General features: G+C 40.8%; 1 pseudogene; it reads right to left on the bottom strand.

The window, feature by feature from the left end:
- The window catches only part of LOC149193031 (serine carboxypeptidase-like 50), a 138,426-nt pseudogene that overhangs the window by 33,174 nt on the left and 84,725 nt on the right, over positions 1-20,527 (bottom strand).

A 20,527-nucleotide genomic window follows, 5' to 3' on the forward strand; every position in this document is an offset into this window, starting at 1 on the left:
GATGAAAAATGAGGAGCATACGACTAAGTTCCTAGAGCTATTGAGGTATTTACGTATCATAAGGATGAGAAGGCTAAATTTCAAATATTTGTTAGTGGATTCCCATTAGCTTTTAGAGATCGGATTGAGTATGATGAGCCTCGGTCACTTGAGGAAGTTATTAGGAAATTGAAGCATTGTTATGAGTAGTCAAAGCATAAGAATGAATCTAAAAAGGGATGGAAAAGGAAATAAAGGTAAAGGTAAATGGCAACCGAAAAGAACAAGGCCCCAAAATTCAGAAGAGAAAGAAAAGGATGCACCATACAAGAAGTAAATGTAGCTAGACAGGGGCATGGGTCACAACAGCATAATAGAGGTGATGGTACAAGATGGTTGGATTGTTCGACGTGTGGTAAGGAACATCTTAAGAAAGATTATTCATAGAATCAGGGTGGTAGGCCTGAGATATATTGTGCACAAGAGGCATGGACTGTTGGGGATGTTGGGAAGAGAATTCCTCGTATCTATGCAGCACTAGATAACAAGCAGGAAGAGCACTAGACAACTATTATTGAGATGGACAATAAGATTTGTGATCAAGTTGTTTCCATTTTTATTGAACCTATATCTAATTATAGTTATGTTAATCCTAACCTTGTGGATAAGTGTGGTTTGAATAAAGAAGTGCATGCAGAATCCTGGTTAGTGCAATTGGCTACAGGTAAAAAGGAGTATATCAATGGGTAGGAGCTTGTGCATTCAAGTTGAATGGTGTGCCTACATCAGAACACTTGAATATATTGTCATTGGGGTCATATAGTATGCTATTGGGTATAAAATGGCTATATCTTCAGAGGACCTGTTATATACCTAGGGGGGATAATATGGGGTACCAAGGGAGGTACCCAAGGTAATAATGTAATAATGGGATGGGCCATAGTAATAAATAAGGCCGTTAACCCATATCTTGTTATAGATCTAACCCGAAAATCTTATAGATCTGATATGAAAATATAAGACAATACAAATAAACTCAGAAATAATATGAAATGATTCTTTATTGATATCAAACCCTTATGGTATGGAAACTGTTAGTCTCCTATACCAATAGGGTTTCATTTTTCATGATTGACAGTGGAAGTGCCAAAAATGTTCATCTTTGGTGATACAAAGGTTCCATCTTTTGTGAAAGAAACAAACAGTTAAAAAATGTAAAGAGGGTATGCCTTAAAAGAATAATCAAAAGGCAAGAAAATGAATTGGTCAGAAAAAAAATAAAAATAAATAAATAAATAAAAAATAAATAAACAAAATAAAATAAAATAAATAAATAAATAAAAAATTAAAAATAAATAAAAAAATAAATAAAAAAAAATAAAAAAAATTGAAATGAACCCCAAAGAAAGACCAGGAAAGTGGCCAACCAAAATGCCACTGTTATCTTGATGGGTGACCCAACTGTTCAAGTTGGGCCATGCCATGTTTTAAATTGCCTGTTCTAGACTAGAGAATGAATACCTGTTCAAACAGTTCAAGCTTGACAGATGAGTAGCTGGATAGAGAAAGGAAGGTGCCCAATTGCTTAATCTGGGCCCTTGGAAGATATAAGGGTAGGTTTAGATAGGAGGGAAGCAACAAGAAAAGAAGATTATCAGGGTGTGCAAGGCTAAGTGCACCCATCCAAAAGAAGAAAGAATGTTAGGTCTATTAGGCAAGGTAGGCAGTTGGAGGTTGCAGAAACAAGGTCTAACCACATGATATATGGAGAATCATATCTGATCTCACCAATAAGAGAAAGGCAAGAACAATGGTCTATATGGCAAAACTATCAAAGCATGTCTAACTTCCCTCATTCCCTTCAAAAGATTTCTTACTAACATCCCCTTGAGGACTTTAGGATCTACCTAAACAGTCCTCCTTGCATTTCTCCCTTGTGAAGGCCATTGCAAGTTGTGACCTCCTTCTTCAAAAAGAAGCCACATTTCTTGTGTGAAGCCCCCACATCATACTTCATCTATCTCTGCCTTCCCACCTCACCTCACAAACCCATATTAACTTCTAACCCTATTATGTAGCTCCCTAATGCATCCCCACCCCTATTTCTTACAAAAAACTATAGAAAATTCCCAAAAATATGTTAAATATTCCCCCCCTTTAGCATTATAGCTAAGTAACATGTTATGGGAGACATTAGTCCATCTGGGACTATAGTCAACCCTTCTGCGTCCTTACCCCGGAATTAATCTAACCCCTGGTTAAATTAATAGCCTAAACCTAAACCACCATTCACCTAAACCCTTGCAAAAATTGCCCCCTAAAAGTTAAAACCCGATGTTTTTATTGGTAAAATGGTTAAATACCTTTTATTACACATTGTGGCGCCATGGCCTGCGTTATTTTTAACCCCAAAACCCACCAAAACTAAGGTTTTAAGCCCGCGCCATTAAATATCATTTAAATATTGGGCGGGTCCCGCTCCCAAACCTGCACGCCATACAACAAACCCCGCCAGCCGTTGATCTCCCACCGCGCCCGATCTAACGGTGGGTGGGTGATATGGGCCGTCGATATGCCTACCTTTAACGTCCGGGGGATGGGCGGTTTTGCCGTCGTACCCCCGCCACGTGTCGGCAGCCCGGGGTGTTCGGAGGCCTCCCCCCCGAAACCACCTCTCCCCAAAGGCGGTGCAGGGAAACCGGATACCGCCTCCCGCAAACCGGCCACCCCCATCACGTCACCGCCCTCGTCACTGTGACGTCACGCCCGGGCCCCCGCCACTATCCCACGTCGCCCGCCACGCTGTCCTGACGCCCCCGCATTCTGCCACCGTGTCCCGCCATGCTGTCATCCCAGTCAGCATCCACGTCACTCGTCCGTACCCGGGGCCCACTGATGTTGTCATGCTGACGTCATCGCGGGAAAGTGCCAAAAGTGCATATGCGCCAAATTTGTTGTTAAAAAGGCCGAAAGTGACCGTTTTTTGTCATTTTCACTATACAAACGCAGCTGCATTGTTCTGCTGGTCACCTCCAACTACCTCCAGATTTCAAAATTCACTGCTTCGGATGCCGCCACCCGCCAATTCAACGACAGTCTTCGTCCTCCAATCAATTCGACAACCCTCGGCGTTGGCTAATCCAGGTATTTGCCAAATCCAACCCGTTTGCCCGTGTTCTTCCCATTCTCTGCAAATTTTTCCACTGAATTGCCTAAGAACTCCTAAATTAATGGTGTTGTCCTGTTAATGTTGGCCTAAAACAATCTAAAGCACCCCCTGTTTAAGATAGCCGCGCACCATACACAATTTCACTGTTGCACAATCGTTTTCGGGCTTAAATTCGACATACTCTCACACCTGCCCGACATTGTTCCCTTTTGCCGAGTTTTTATTTAAGCTCTCATTATACTAAGTTGCAATCCTTTTTCTCCTCTGCAATTACCCTCATTGTCTATAAATTCTGAGAGTTCACCATGTTAACGCTCGAATTTGCCCCAGGCTGAGGAAGGCAAAACTCAAGGCAACATCAAACCACGCTCATCCTTGTAGCTAGCCCTACAAGAACAGTAGAGGGCTCTCTCCGGGTCAATCTCGGAAGAATATAATCAATGAGGCTCGAGATGACTGAAATTGTAACTAATCTTAGGCTAGGTATTAAGTGCAGAGGTTTAAAGGTGAGTTTTTGGGGTTTTTGTTGAATCAAAGGGAAAGGCAATTTTGGGTGCGGGGATGAGACACAGTTTCTGTAGAGGTCTGATTGGAGCAAGGTAGGCAATTGTTTGATGCCTTAAAAGCTAATGAGGTGAGTAGATCAGACAGGTGAGGAGCTAAGGAGAGCAAGAAACCTCAGGAATTCTCCTTAAACAGATGAAAACATAAGAGATCAAACAAACTTAAAGGTAGAGCATTACAGATTATGAATTCTACCTTAACAATTCATTTGTTCGATTGCAGAAGATGAGAGAAGGAAAAATGATACACATAACAACTTACAAATACTGAAAGAAGCACACCATCAAGACATAAAGCCACATGAATTCCAAACAGTGCTGCAAAACTCTGGTCTTTCCTTTGCCAAAATGTTGAAGTAAAAAGTACAATAGAGTCTCAACACCTTTTCCCCAAGAGTCCAACCCTGAAAATGACTAAGAAAATACATAATATAGGAAAGCTAACTCATTCCCTTGCCTCTAGGTGTCGAGCTCATCATCCTAGCAGCTGTTTCAACCAATTCTAAACAAAGCACTACAATCTAGGCAGTCAAAACAACTTGCCTCTATAAGGTAGAAAACTGATTCATTCATTTAATTTTCACTTTTTAGTGAATGAATCTTCTAGAACAAGTAATAAAGTGCCAAAATTACATCATGTTTCATTAATTACATCAAGAGGAGTGAAAAAATCACATCACAAGTCAAAACTGGTCAAACTGGCTTCGTTTCCTGAGCTGAAGATGAAAATTGTGCCAAAAAAACCCTGTGCGCCGCGCGCCTGAGCCCTATGCGTTGCGCGCCTTTCCACCTGCTTTTGGGGCACTTCCTGGCATCCAAATTGAGCTTAGGTTGGCTTGTTGGAAAGCCCTGGATGTCTACTTTCCAACCCAAGTGGAATTTTCCAATTTGGTGTCCATTTGCCCCTCCAAAAGTGCATTCTCCCAAGACTGCTTCCTGTGTGTTCAAAAAGGGGCAGTGAGGTCATTTTTTGCATGTTTTTTGACCTTTTGGGGACCCAAACCTTGATGAAATGCCTTGGCAATAGCTGAGCATGTATATTTCATCATGAAAAATCCAAAAATGCAAACCATTTGTGATTTGGACCTCCCAATCTTATGGGTCGCGCGCGGCGCGCTACGCGTTGAGCCAAAAAACCTGTTTTTTTAACCAAAAATTTCAAAATTGACAAAATTTTCCCCAAACTTGTTGAAATTTGGGCTGGGGGTCCCCAATCAAGTACCATGCTCAGCCAAAGAGGCTTCGGCCAAAATCCGAAGACGATCAAGCTCCTTTTGTCTTTTTTGCTTTTTGACCGCTTTCTTCAATTTTGCCTTAAGACTCCTAATTCGCGCCTTGCAAACTAGGTTCCGGGCCTTGTAATGCATAGCCATGTGTTTTAATAATGCATTGTCTCTATTGGCCTTTTTCAGCCGCTCCTCCAAGTAGATGTTGACCCTCTCGAGATTAGCCTCTCGATCCTCATTTACCTGTTGCTCTAGAGAGGTGAACTCAATTTCTCTATGTTGGGCAGCTTGGCGATTCTCACGGATGTTCTGTAGCTCTATGATCACGTGCTGGTCCTCAAGCTGTTTATTCCGCTGCTCTAGATACCTGATATTTGACTTTGCCATCTCCAGCTGAATTTGCAAAGCTCGAATGTCCGTTCCTTGCTCTTTGATAATCCTGATATATTGGGTCTCCTCTGATTCTGAAGCTGTCTCATCATCATGAATAGTAACAAAACCTGATGGCTTTCCTGAAGGCCTCTCCTCATGCTTGGGCTTCTTGCCCTTATCCTGTACCTGCGGTGCTGCTGTCGGAAGCGAGGCCCCTTCCACACGAGGTGGAGATAACACTCGCTGTGCTGATGAAGTCAACGAGACCCCTTCCACCCCGGGTGGAGATAATACTCGTCGTGTAGATGCAAATAAGGCCCTGTGGCCTCGCTGGTATGTCACATATGGAGGAGCACTTATATGCTCAGTCTCGGGAATGCCTGGCTGGTGTGAAGGTGCTCCCTCATCATGAACTATCTCGGGAGGTGGCTGTAATGCTACAAAGTAATCACGGGAGATGAAATCTTCCCAAGTAATGCCCTGCTGTGTCAACTGATGCATCACTATGATTTTGATCAACGCATAATGATAGATGCTCTTATGCTGATGTGCTGGGCTCTTCCTTTGTACTAAAGGCACCATCCTCTCTATGTTGCGACACATGAAAAACGGAATGTTCATCATACGTACCCTTGTGAAATGCATCAAAAAACGGACATGGTATGCATAGAGACGTGAGAATCTGCCCTCGCAATTGAAATATTGAATGATGAGTTTCATCAATGGTGCATACTCATCCCTCAGGAATCTGAAAGGAAAAACTGCACTCAAGTGTCTCATATACCCGGGCTTGATATATGGCTCATAGTAGAATCTGTCTAACTGCTGGTGTTTACTCCATTCCTCCCCTACATTTGGTATCCCAGTGGCCTGAGCAATAGTCTTGGGTGACAAGGTGAAATTCACTCTGGCAAGGTTTACATGACCATCCTGTAAATGTAGAACAAATAAACGGACTAGTTCCCGATGATGCTGGATTTGTGAGATCAGCTCACAGTATTCGAAACATGATTGATACCGAAAACAATCCATTGCAAGTGGACAAGCTTGCAATTGAGCCAAAGAAGTAGGCTCCTCCCTGACATGCTGACCACTTTTGCCACCTTTGTGATACCTCCTTGGCACATTTACCTCCGGTGTAGAATCACTATCATAATCCTGCTCATAAACTGACTCGGTCTCTGACATGTCTTTGAAAACAAGATAGCTGGAATATATATGCTGATGTATAAACTGCGTGCACAATTGCCTGTAAACTGTTCTTTTGCTCTAAAAATGTTGTGACCAAGGGGACACAAATGCACAAGGGAATATTAGGACAGGGGAAGCATTAGGGAATTAGGGAATTTGGAAATAAAAACAAGGGACTTAGAAAAGGGAAGGGAAATGATAAGGATAATGTGTTTTGTAATAGAGGTGAGGGACTAGGATTTTGAGGGATTATAGTGTAGGATGAAGGAGGGGATTAATGGGGAAAATAAGGGTGAATTTGGGAATGGGAAACAAAGGGAAAGGGAGAAATAATGACAACCTTGGTTACACTCTGTTTTTGAAACCCTTACAACAATTTTTTGCATTAAAACCCTACAGCAATTTCATTGACAAGGAGGGCTTTCCACTTGGATTTCTAAGGCAAACACATCATGAACCTATTACATTTATCTTTCAAAAACCAAGCACAAGTGGTGGATGTGAGCCTACCTGCAATTTTGTGCGGAGAGGAGGCGAGTTCATGCGTTTCTAATCAAATTTTGGGCTTAAACCCCAGTGCGCCGCGCCTTACCCAACGCGCCGCGCTCCTCTGATGCGCCGTGAGCGTGTAGTTTACACTGCAAGTTTTTGCCTGATGCACCGCGCGCCCCTGATGCGCCGCGCGCCTAGTCCAATGCGTCGCGCACCCCTGAAACTGCTCCAACTTCCTCACAAACTCACAATTTCGCTTTGGAATGATGTTCTTCACTCTTGGCATGCAAAATGAATTGAAAATGTCATGAAATATCTTTATAAAGACTCCCTTTTGATTTTTGCTTGGTCCATGACCCATTTTGTAATGTTTTGTCATTGACACTTTTTCAGGATTAATAGACTTCTGACCTTTTCGGTTTCCTCCTTAAATTTGATTGAAATGATGATTTTCTTTGCAATTTTTTGCCAAGATAGCTGTGATATGATCTGGCAAAGGAGACCAAGGCTGCGCTTGGACGTTTCAAGAACTGAAATTTTTGAAGATTTTTACAAAAACGAGATGACGATCTTCAAAACAGAGTTTTGAAGAGAAGTCCTAATTTATCTGTATAATGATGAAAATTATTGAAGTAACCACCTATCGAGGAAATCCCTCAGGCCTGCTGGTCTTCTTAGACTTTGCAAAACAAGACTGACTCAACCCAAGACCTAATGACCAAGAACCATTGTTATGACCCAGAAATTTGAAACAGGACTGTACATGACCTTTGAAGACTTGTTTTTATGAATAGACCTGAACCAGCAGTGCCAAGCACGAGGGGAATGAATAACACAAACCATTCCGTCAGAGTTATGGCATGCCTAACGAAATGCAACCAATTGAAACTGATGGGACGCCTGAACATGAAATGCAAAAAAGAGCTTTGATCTCTGATGGAGGGATAACTAGACCGACTCTAACACACCAGAAGAAACTAAAGTTCTAATCAAATTCTTCAAGTTGTTCTTTTCAAAGGCAACTTTGGCTCCAGCTACACTCATTCTGCCACTTCTCTTCAAATCCTCATAAGCTATCATATTCAGCCTGTTATACTCAAAAACTGCATTCTAATGTTAACACCTGAAAGTTCTCCAATGGCTACACCATCAGCTCTCAGTGTCACTCCTATGAATCCACCAAACAAGGAGCTTAAAGCCATGCCTCTTGCTGATAGAGATTACCTTATCCAAGATCTTGTTGGTGACAGAAACCACTTACAGACCTTCTGCCAATTGAGAAACAACTATCTAAGCAAGAATGACACATATGGTATATGGGAGTCCAATCTGCCTTATTATTTCCTCCCATCTGTTAATATTTTTCCAGAAATCATCCGCTTATGTGCTGAGAACTATGATCCTACTCATAGAATTGTTAAGTCTCCATCTGGGAGCATACTTTTCCACATTAATCCTGACTCCATCAACCAAATGCTCAATTTCAAGCAGAGTCAGCTATTATTTCCCTTCTCCATGAACTATTTGTTGGATGCAGGTGCCAAACTCTCCAGTGCTGACATTGAAAAGGTCACCAAGACATTCATGAGGGCAGACCACCAGCCTACAGGGCCACCTCCTTTCTTATATGTCCATTTCAATTATGTAGGCAAGCTCCTAGTTGATATGATCTCCTATGTGCTGGGCTTCAAAACTAATGAGCACATTGATGAGACAGTGTTGGTATTATTAGCTGCATATAGCCCAGGCCAGCCTCCTGCTTACAAGTATAACTTTGCCAAGTTTATAGCCAATAAAATACATGACCAGCTTTTGAAAGTGGATAGGGAGGGAGTGTTTAAATATTCATCATATATCTACCACTTATTCATGTATTATCAGTCTGAAGTCTTCCAATTCCCCATCAAGAAATTGGATTCTAGGGGAGAGAAGAGGTTTGTCATCTTCTGGTCATCAGTTTTCCACCAAGTTCAAGACTCTCCATATTCTTACTGTGAGTTTGTTGACCAATTTGTTTACCCAGTCTCTTGCCTCTTGATGAGATCCCCTCCTCCCAGACTGTCATTTGAGATTCAAAAAACTTTGCAGCTGTCCAAGAGTTATAAAATAGGTGATTGGTACCTATATCAAAACCATACAGTCATCAGAATTTATGGCTGTGAGCTCTGTCCTTACAGGCTCCCAAGGTATGTACCGATGAGATTGTTCGCCTTGGAATACTATAGGCAACTCATTAGTTCTGACCTCACCCACTTTCATAGTGCCAAAAAGAAAGCCCACCTCAAATTTAAAGACCATCTGGGCCCCTTTATCATGAATAAGAAAGAAGGTTGGCAAGAGGCTGATCAAATTCTCAGGGATAAATATAAACTAAAGAGAAGCTTCTGGTGGGTCCCTTATGACCCAGAAGGCTTCATCAGTGCTAGAAGAGTCAAATACAGGCTGCTAGGGTATGATCACTGTAAATATCCACAAATTGAGCAGTATGCCAACCAAGATGAATGGTTGCAAGGCACATTAGTTGAGGAATTAACTCAAGAAGAAATAATGGAGAAAAATGTCAAGGATTTAGAAAAAACTCTTGACTTAGATTCTGTGCAGCAGGTAACTTTCAAACAGCCACATCAAATTGGGGAAGGTACATCCACTGCTGCAACCGCACCAGCCACCTAGGGGCCATCTACATCAGCAACAGGTACAGAAAAGGGCAAGGGGATAATGGGTGCAGAAAAAGAAGTAGTCACAGAGCAGCCTGCTTCTTCAATTGGGCAGCAGCAAGAACAGACTCCTCCACAACAAACAGAGGCACCAACAGTGCCTGCCTTACAGACCCCTGCACATGAGGAAAGAGGAAAAAAACGAGACCGAGAGGAGTCCACACCTGCTAGTGGATCCACTCAGCAACCCGAAGCTAAAAGGCAAAGGGTTGATCCTCCAGTTATAGAAGAAATCAATGAAGAAATCCTTGGAAGTCCAAGGAAAGATAAAGAAGATAGCCAGCAAACAGCCACAAGCTCTTTTCAACAAGAGCAGGAAAGACAACATGGCATGGAGGTGTCCTCCTCTACTCAGCAGAGCAAGAAACCATCTAGCGCCAAGGCCTCCTTCAAAGAAATTAAGGCACAAAATGAGCTGCTAAGAGTGCAGCTATATGACCAATTTCTCAAGGCAACACTAGCCAAACAAGAAAGGCTGATGCAGCATATGATATCAAAGAGGAAAAGATGATCCTCAGCCACTTTAAACCCAAAATACAGCAGCCTCACTCGGCTGTAGATTATGTTAGAACAAAGTTGGAGGTCATGGCAAAAGACATTCACCCCATGTATCAAATAGAACTGCATAAGCAAATAGGGGAAATGGTCTATGCCACATTGGTAGACAGGGCCACAATGGCCAATGAATTAAAAGAATCTCTGAAGAACACCAACACTCAGCTTGACTTAGAGAGAATGTCCTTCACAGCCAAAGACAACATAATCAAAACATTGGAGGACATTATTGTGGACTTAGGACATGATCCTAAGGATCCTAAGGGTGTGAGGGCCCTTATGAAAAAGAAATATGATGACATTGCTGCATTAAAGAAGAGATTGAAATTGCTTCCTACTGAGCACCCTCAAACAGGAGAATTGCAGAAGGAAAAGGAAGCTGAGGATCAATTGGATTTAATGATGAAACTGAACCAAAGAGTAATTGATCTGGAAGGGGAGCTGGAGAAAGCACTCCAAGACAAATAGGGAGAATCAACCTCCCAACCTCCTCAAACTGCCCCAACTACTGCAGCAACTACAGAGGTAGCAGCGACCCCTCCAATAGCTACAACAACTACAGATGCTGCAACGGCAACAACAACAGCTCCTGAGGCTAGCATAAGCCTGGATGATTTGACCAAAGCTGTAAAAGAGCTGGAACTTCAGGCAACAGAGATCAAACAAGCCAAAGAGAAATTGGCTAAGCTAGAAACTAAATATGACAAATCCAAAATGACAGTAGCAGATCAGACCAGAGAGATTAAGGCCCTAGAGGACAAAATAAAGGCCCTAGAAAAGGAACTAAATTTAGAGAATACTTTGGCAGAGATAAAGAAGATTTTGTGGACCCAGATTGACCACTCCATTACCAAACAGTGGAAGTCAATCAAAACAGTGCATGAGCAGATGGAATTAATAGGCCAAGCACAAGTTGAAAGCCAGAAGGCCAGAGCAGCACTAGGGAATAAGCCTGAGCATGCCAACAGGATGATACATTTCCTCAACAATCACACCAAGGAGGAGTTGGCAGCCCTAAACATCAGCAGCAAAACAGACGCTGTTCTAACAGCTAAAAAAGTGTTGACCCTCAGAAATTTTGTGCAGACTGTGGAAAGAAAATGTCAGGAAATGCAGGCTGAGGTAGATGACGACAAACTTAGAATGGGATCATTGGAAGACAAAGGATTGCCCAGCCTATTGACCGGCACAGGAAGATTGCTCACCCGTGAGCAATATGCCACTAGGATGACCAATTTTATTGCAAATCAGATCACAGCATCCACTAGCACTCCTGAAGAAGTAGAACCTCCATCAGGGCAGAACCTCTATAACAAGCTAGAAAATTTATTCTACATTAAGCATGAAATTAATCACTTGTTTGAGGTCCCACCAAATTTTTATAGGTACACAGAGGCAGATGAAACTTTAATAAAAATACGAAGACACCAACTACCCAAAGAGGATTGGTGGTAGGCAATGCTGCAAACTTTGCCTCAATAATCTCAATTTGGTCTCTTCTAATCAGCTTCAGGTCAACAAAAGTCAAATATAACTTGAAGACAGCAGACAGGGCGGGTGAAAGTAATGACTCAGCAAATTATGGGGATAGCAAGCCAAAGAAAGGAAACGCGCAAATTTTTGGCAGCACGGCTGCAGCCGACTCAATGGATCACAAAAGTCAAAGCTTTCTGACAATTTTGGACAGCTAATGCACTAAATAGTTATTACAAGCATTTACTCTCTCAGCTGTAATTCCTCAGGAGTTGGCATAGAATTAATGAGCCATTAACTCATCAGCTAGATATTTTTGTACCTAAATTTTGTATATATACCTCCCCACACAACGTATTTGGGGTTGGTGATTTTCTCTCTGAGACATTGCTTTGTATATTTTCAGACTATCTAATACAAAAGGCTGGAAAAATTCACTACCTCTACAGTGTTTGATGTCTAAATGATGATCTGCGTTCTGCTACAGAATTCCTGTGTTGTCTAATGGAACAATAAGTTATCCTGAACTATGTTTTGTCTTTTTATGTTTATTTAACTCATATATGTGTTTCACTAGCTTAGCAATAGAGAAAAGGAATAGTACAGGAATTGTTTGACTGCACCCTATGCTCAATCTCTGTTGTTAAATGTGTTTTCTTCAGAATTAACCATAAACATGAATTCTTAATTGCTCATGTTTGTATTTATTCTATCAATATGAATGTTATTCAGGAATTCTTAAATGCTCCTAAGTAATGCTCTCACTATTCCCCATATCAGTTCACTAAAAGATTCTTAGTTGCCTTTCACTCCCTGATTTCGTCCCATCATATTACAGATTTGAAAAAATTGTTCCATAGATGCTTCTCTGGCTCTGTAGCATAACTTTTTCCTCAAGAAGATATCTCCAGCAGTTCACCACCATCGACTCCATGCCCAATGGTCTAGATTATTCTGCAAGTACATACCTGTTCTGAGTGAAATCATCATCCCAACAAATTCAACACAAAACCCTGAGCCCCATAACTAGCCTAAAATTATACCAAACAAAGATAAATCAGAAAGAGAGAGCCCTCTCTGGTTGCAGATAGGCTAGGACCTATGGCCAAAAGATTGGTTAGTGGTTACCTCGGCTGTATTCCCTTCGGAGTCAAAGGGAACAACCTGAGTGATAACAGAAACACCATACATTGACTCCTTAAGGAAGGAGAATACTCCACAAGCCATATGTCTGTTCATACAATAATCCTTCACATTCTTCCTTCACGTGGAGTCTCTAGCCTCTATATAGGCCTCATACATACAATACCATGGGTCATTACCATGGTTCCCTCATACCATCAAACTAATACCATGGGCCCATAACATTATTACTAACTACTTGTGGTCCCTTACATGATATGGGTTAACCACCTTATTTATTACTATGGCCCATCCCATTATTACATTATTACCTTGGGTACCTCCCTTGGTACCCCATATTATCCCCCCTAGGTATATAACATTCCACCCCCTTAGCATGGTTCGTCCCCGAAACATGGGAAGAACACAAATAATAAGATCTACTCAAAAGAGTAGTCCACTGGTACCATGCACGTGCATCTAGCCATCCAAGAGAAAGGTGAACCCTCGATCTCGTTGGTGCCTTGCTCTCTTGAGATGGAAGTTGACCATGGCAGCTCTTCTGTGTTGATGTGTAGTAGGTGGATCTTCGCTCCTCGCTATCCGTCATACGGGGGTTGCTGTCCTTGTGGCTAATTGGTTGCCATCTTGTTGGTTGTTTTCTTGCGAGGTGACGTGGGTGATGATATGTTGAAGTTTTAACCCACGGTGTCTTTTTCTTTAATTCACCCTACTATGGTGCCTGTTGTGGTGTCTTCTTTTCCAATATGACTTCAACCACTGAGACCTCATCTGATGTACCTGTAACCTTTTTTGCTTCAGCCTCTGTTTGTGTTTGATTGTCTATCATCACTGGCTTATCATCTAATATGTTAGTCCCTGGAACATCTTCTGCTTCAGTCTCCATGTAATCTACCTGTTTATTGATGGAAATATCATGTAATGTAATTTTCTTTTTTTTATACCAGAGCTTCAGGAATTTCTTCTGCACATTAATATTAATAGTACTCACAGATTCCATCCAAGGATATCCCAAAACAACATCCATATTATCCATCTCTGAAGAATAAAAATCACCATGCAACACATACTTATCCATAGAAATCTTCAAATCCTTATACACTTGAACATCCTCATCATCCACTTGTGTGTTTTCAATGTGTTTTGCTGGAACTTGCAATTTTTTTGCCAAATTAACATTGATAAAATTATGCTTGCAACTAGGATTTATAGAACTAATGATCTTCTCCTTCTGAATCAATCCATGAACCTACAATAAGGATATACCAGTATGAAATAGCCCCACATGTTTCTCCTTATCTTGTTTTCTAGCATGAGACCATCTGTCTAAAAGTAATTTTTCAAATTCTTCATCGAGCAGGTTGTAACACTTCGTTTTGTTAAGTAATCCCCACCATGTGGCTACCTCCTCTCTAAATAGCTCCACTACCCACCATTTCCAATTATTTTTCCATAATGATTTCTGGTTTTTTTTATGTATTCTTCAATAGTAGGACCATTATCTTTTCTTGTAAAACCTAGACCCGCCATGAAGAGGGTTTTGCAAAAATTCACTTACTTGGTGAAAATTTGAAATTGTCACAGTTTAGTCAATATTGCTTAGAATCCCTATTATGACCTATTTTTAGAAATGGAACAATCATTCTGCATCTACCCATGTGATAAAAATCTTGATCCAGGGACTGGAATTTCAAATCTGTGCTGCAACTCTCCCGCCGTCACCAAAATTTCTGCAAAAAGAGTTGATTTTAAATCAGCTATATCTCCCTCATCCGGACTCCAATTCGACCGATTTTTTTTTTGAAATCGGGTATTTTTCCACATATAATCTAGATCTACAAATAGATTTTGTATATATTGCACTAGGACGTCCAGATCTGTGCCGCAAACTCGCTGCCTTGAAAAATTGTCTGCAACCCCACTGATTTTTAGATCAGCGATATCTCCTTCATTCGAACTCTGATTCAACCGATTTTTTTTTAAAATCGGCTATTTTTTCACAAAGGATCCAGATCTACAATTATATTTTGCAGATCTTGCACCAAAACATACATATATGATCTGCAAACTCGCCACCCCCGAAATCCTGCAAAAAATTAAAAAAGATTCTCCACTTTTGCCCAAGAAAGTGCTCTGATACCACTTGTTAAAGATCTAACCCAGAAATATTATAGATCTGATATGAAAATATAAGACAATACAAATAAACTCAGAAATAATATGAAATGATTCTTTATTGATATCAAACCCTTATGGTAGGGCAACACCATACATTGACTCCTTAAGGAAGGAGAATACTCCACAAGCCATATGTCTATTCATACAATAATCCTTCACATTCTTCCTTCACGTGGAGTCTCTAGCCTCTATATAGGCCTCATACATACAATACCATGGGTCATTACCATGGTTCCCTCATACCATCAAACTAATACCATGGGCCCATAACATTATTACTAACTACTTGTGGTCCCTTACATGATATGGGTTAACCACCTTATTTATTACTATGGCCCATCCCATTATTACATTATTACCTTGGGTACCTCCCTTGGTACCCCATATTATACCCCCTAGGTATATAACAGGACCAAAGTGGATTGTTATGACAAATCCATTAAGTGCTCGGACAATAATGGAGAACATAAATATTATAGGGTAAGAAGAAGGAAACATCAGTTAGAATGGTTAAAACTATGTAGGCAAAGCATAGTCACAAAAAAGAGTGTGTGTTATTTGCAATGCATATTTCTAGTAACAAAGGTAAGGATGCAGAGGTATTCAACAAGTACCCGATCTTGCAACATTTTCAGGATGTTTTCCGGTAGTGGTTTTAGAGTTGCAGCCTCATAGGGAAGTAGACTTTTATATTGAGTCGGTACTAGGGGTAGCACCAACATCAAAGGTACCTTATAGGATGAGAACACTAGAGTTAGTAGAATTGAAGTTGTAGTTGAAGGGAATTCTTGACAAGGGATATATTAGGCCAAGTGTATCATGTTGGGATGCACCAATATTGTTTTTGAAGAAGAATTATGGTACTCTCAGGTTATGCATTGATAACAAAGAATTGAAAGAGGTGGCCATCAAGAACAAGTATCTGTTGCCGAGGATTGATGACTTGTTTGATCAGTTGAAGGGAGTTGTAGTGTTCTCAAAGATTGATTTGAGATCCGGATATCATCATGTACGCATTAAAGAAGAGGACATGTACAAGACAAATTTCTGAACTAGGTACGAGCATTATGATTTTTTTTCAGTTCCATTTGGTTTGACTAATTCTCTAAATACATTTATGTGCTTGATGAATAGTGTGTTGCGTCCTTATCTAGACAAGTTTTTTATTGTGTTCATTGATGAACTCTTGATATATTCTAAAAATGATGAATAACATGTTGATTGTTAAGAAGCAATGTTGAGATTATTGAGAGAGCATCAGTTGTATGCTTAGCTTAGAAAATGTTGTTTATTTCATAAAAGGTACATTACTTGGGGCATGTGGTCTCCAAGGAAGGTATAACAGTGGATCCAAAGAAGATAAAGGATATCATGGAGTGGGAAGCTCCTAGAAATGTGGAAGAGGTAAGACCATTTATGGGGCTTGAAGGCTATTATAGGAGGTTCATCAGGAACTTCTCTCAGATTGCATATCCTATTATGTCATTGTAGAGGCAAGTAAAGGAATTTGAATGGACAAAGGAATGTGTAACAATTTTTGAGCAGTTAAAATAGTTGTTGACAAATGCTCCATTGTTAAAGGTTGTAGATCCAGACAAGGAGTTTTTGGTATGCGCAGATTCTTGCAAGAGAGGACTTGGTGGGTTTCTTATGCATGAAGGACAAGTGGTATTCTATGAATCGAAGAAACTGAATGAGCACGAGCAGAATTATCTGACACATGATCTTGAGTTGGCATTTATCATTCATGCATTGAAAATGTGGAGGCATTATCTTCTTGGCAAGAGGTTTGTATTGATGAGTGATCGCAGTGGGTTGAAATACTTGTTTGATTAGACGAATATGAATTCTAGGAGTGTTAGATGGTTTTCCATGATCAATGAGTTTGATTTTGAGATCAAGTACATCAAGGGTAAGGAGAACAGGGTTGCAGTTATTCTTAGCAGACGGATACATGTGAATCATATAGCAACTGTGAGTTCTTATGGGACGGGCTTCCAGGATCAGATCTTATAGGAAGGTCAAAAATATGGCAGGTACATGGAACTTATGCACAGGGTATAGTTGTTCAGGATGTGAACTATCCTCTTACAACAAATGATTTGATCAGATTTAGGGACAGGATATATGTGGCATACAACAGTCAACTCAAGAAGCTCATCTTGAGGGAATTTCATGCTAAGTCGTATTCAAGTCACCCAGGATATCAAAAGACATTGACAACAGTGAAGAGATTTTATTATTGCCTGTGTTACCGCTCAAACTAGCATGGGACCTAAGGGGGATCCCTAAAGGGAAAATTCTACGCCAAGGGAAACAAATGGAGACTTAGCCCACTATCACCTCATCTAGGCTCCCTTCTATTTACAGACTTTCATTGATGGGAGGAGACCCGATATGTATGGATTCACCAATGAAGGATAATTCAATGGATATGAGTGACCTAAATAAACCCTTTCACAGAAGAGTTTGAAGGATGGAGCTTGCTTACTTTCTAAGCAAGGTACTATGATTTCTAGGGAAAGGAAGAGAGGATCTGAGGGTTAGGTTTATGGGATAGTACTTGTGAAAGATTTCCCCAATCCCCAAAATCCCTTTTAGAATTGGTATCCTGGATGGTTTTTGAAAAATTATCTTCCAAAGGAGCCGAACCACATGGGGCCAAGTGGACCCGGTCTAGGGCATGAGGAAAGTATGTAGCAACCAATGATATTCTTACCCTAGACAAGGTGCGAGAAAGGATCAAGGAAAGAATCTCACTTGAAGATGTTGTTTTGACCCTATGAGGTACTAGCCTTGGGGATGGCAGGGCAAGTTTTGATCCTAAAGCTATGGCTTGGATTTTCTCCCAACTTCACCTTCGGAATGGATTCAAAATTGGAGGAGAGCTAGAGGAAAGGCCAGCATAGGAGACCCTAGGAGATCAATTTTTTTTTATGGTTAGCTTGTCAGGAAATTGATGCCCTAAGTACCCCAACTTGGATAGACCTAGAAGGAGGTGAAATAATATGAGTGTTAGTGACCGCCTTGGTAGATCAGTGCCTTAATCTTTGGGATAATCAAGTCTATGATGAATATGAGTGGGATTTCTTGGTTCTAAGTCAAGGAGGCCTCAAGATCACTTTGCTTTCCTTCTAGATCAAGAAGAAGTAATCTTGCAGCTTTTATACTTTGATGTAAAAAAGGAATGGCTTATCAAGGTAAAATTCCTTGATAGAATTACCCCTAGGAGATTTCACTCATATTACATGGCCCATACATTGAGAGACGCTATAATAGAGACAAATTCAACAATTTTAAGCAGTAAATGCATGTAGTAATTAGCCCTAGAACAACAAAAATATCAGTCCAACGTATATGAAAAAAGTAGACAAGAATAACATCAAAAATTGCGTACTTACATGTAACAGAGTATATCCAACCATTCACAATTGACAAGAGAGAATCTCCAAGAGAATATAAACCAATATCCATACATCAAAATTCATTAATAAAAGCTCCAATTCATCCTCCAGAAAAAGTGTGAAATTGTCTAAGAGAGAGATCCAAACCAAAGTCATGATGAGAAAATGAACTCATCTCACTTGCATTTACACACAACTTAGGAGTTCAAATTAGCCTCCTTGGCCCACATAAGCCCCAAAAATAAAATAATGTTTTAATATTCTAACTTTTGGTGACAAGCCCACCAAACTAGCTCATAAATGAAAAAGTAATCCTCTCAAGAGTTCAAATAATAATCTATGCATGTCGTAGGGCACTCTAAGAGGCTTGATGAGGTCCATGGGTGCCACAATGAATAATAGGACACTCAAAAGCAATGTACAAGGGGTTGGCCCCTTGTAATACTCTATGGTGCTTCAAATGACATATGGGGGCACACAAGTATCTTCATGGGTCTCCAAACAAATAGATGGTGCTTTTAGATCACTTAAAAGGGATGAGATGATGGTGTAGGTGATGCCACATCATCGTGCAAGTCCTAGATCATCTTCAAAGTGTATGGTGTAGATTTGGGGCTAGTTGGGCATGATGGATTAGTCACATCCTCCTCATCTAATAAGTGAACCATGAGCAATCTTTGAATGGATATGGGGATCTCTGGAGTGAAATCTATCGCTATGGAGGCCTATGCCTCTCAATTATTACCCTACATGTGTCAATGTATCCCTCTGTAGGATTAGGACCCCGTATAGGGAGACCAAACCCAACATGGGACCATCTACAATCCTGCATAAGATCCTATGCGTCCCCTAGCCTTCCAGTACAACAATTCATTAGAGAAATCAAGTAAATGAGCTTACCTAATCATGGACCAGATGTGAGGACTTCATGATGGCCTGCCCTTCCATAATGGGCTTTAGGATGTGCTAATGTCTCCTAAATTCCAAATGGGGTTAACCAATAATCCGTTTAGGTGGTTTCAAATTCTGAAGGGATAATATAGTCAAGGTACATCCTTCAAAAGGAAGTGGCATGTGACAGATAGGTGAATGAAGTAGGGAATGAAAAGGGGAAACCTTGGGTCACAATATGGGTTACAAGGGTAGCTGATAAGAGGGAAGCTCACACTTGGGTTTATAATGTGTAGGAGGGAGCAATCGTGGTACACGAGGTGCCCTGACCTTGATTTTTCCACCTTTCTTTATTTTCCTTTTTCCTTTTACGATTTTCTCTGATTAACTACTCAAGGATCAAGGGGTAAGAGCATGATGCATAAGATATAGTAGTGAATACCCCCTTTTAAGGTGGGGTGGTTCATTTCCCACCAGAGGTTGGGACAATCATGGGTTCCTATATGATGAAGGAGGTTCATAGCACCTGTAGGAACCAGGGTGATGACCATGATGATGGGGTAGAGCTTATGTATTTTCTTTTTCCTACGTTATAGATGTGTTTGTCCTAGCCATCTTTTGCATTTTGTAGTACATTTTCCTATTGAATGTGACCATATATGCTTTTATATTTCTTTTTAGCTGCATCAACCTCCAAGCCATGACCCAAGATGTGGGCAAGGGGAAGGGGCATGCTAACCCTATGTGGACCCAGGTGGGAAAAATGATGAATGGGGTAATAATGAATGGAGAGAGGGTAATGTAAGTGGATAAGGGAGCAAGACCACAAAACCAAAATCGGGGTTCCCATGAAATACCATCCCTAGAGCCAAATGGCCAGTAAAAGAGATCCCACGGGACTAGAATCCAAGGTTAATACGTAAAAGGGGTGTAGGGGCAAAAGCTTAGACCTATCCCATTATTTTCTGTGAATACCCCCATTAATCCATGCCCATAAGTTTCCATTATATTCAAACTACGATAATCAATTTCCAAATGACAAGGCATACCTTCAGATTTCGGGAGGCCCACCTTCAAACATATGATCATGGCAGATGGGCGAGGCACCACATGGTTGGATCTGGTGGTGGTTGTAAGGGGTTGTTGGCTATTGGATGAGGACCATCTTGGAGAA

This window comes from Pinus tabuliformis, chromosome 2_2 (genome assembly GCF_031772625.1).
Source record: "Pinus tabuliformis cultivar Carrire ecotype Pingquan chromosome 2_2, CPIR1, whole genome shotgun sequence".
NCBI classification, from domain to species: domain Eukaryota; kingdom Viridiplantae; phylum Streptophyta; class Pinopsida; order Pinales; family Pinaceae; genus Pinus; species Pinus tabuliformis.